Source organism: Egretta garzetta, unplaced genomic scaffold (assembly GCF_000687185.1).
Source record: "Egretta garzetta isolate BGI_Z169 unplaced genomic scaffold, ASM68718v1 scaffold1137, whole genome shotgun sequence".
NCBI classification, from domain to species: Eukaryota; Metazoa; Chordata; class Aves; order Pelecaniformes; family Ardeidae; genus Egretta; species Egretta garzetta.
This window is the reverse complement of record NW_009260293.1, coordinates 33,688-34,293: the sequence shown is the minus strand read 5'-3', so window position 1 is coordinate 34,293 and position 606 is coordinate 33,688.

The following is a 606-nucleotide window of genomic DNA, read 5'->3' as shown; positions in this document are numbered from 1 at the left end:
AGCTGGGGCGGGGGCCGCCCTGGGGGACTGCGAGGGGGATGAGAGTCTCCGGGGGACTGTGGGGGTGCTTCTAGGAGTCTGGGATGGGGTCCTAGTGGATGGGGGGGGGGGGGGGGGGGGGGGGGGGGGGCTGGCACTGCACGCCCGCGCCGTGGGGTTCCGCTCCCGCCCTCCTTATGCCCTGACGCATGAGGGGAAGGGTTTTTCTTTCCTGTTTTTCTTTCCCGCTCCCACCCCCACCACTTTCCTTTCCTTTTCCTGTGCCTGTTGTCCCTTTTTCCTGGTGTGATCGCCTCCCGGTCTGTGGGAAGCCGTAGGGTAATGGACCTGGCTGGAAAGGGGCCGGGGGGAGCCCGTGGCTGCTTAAAAGCCGAGCCTGGCCCCGTCAGGCTCTCGGTGGTTTAGGGTTGTGCTGTTTCGATCCGGCGCTTGCGTGATGAGGGCTTTTTCATGGGGTGATAAAGGAGGGGGACTCCCTGGAGATCCCGAGCATCTCCCGGTGGGATGCTGTGATCTCAGACAGAGGCATTGGTGCTGGTTTGGCTCCTCCTCGGAGCGGCCGGTGAGCCCTGCCGGGGGACGGCTGGCTTCCCCGCAGCCCGGCGC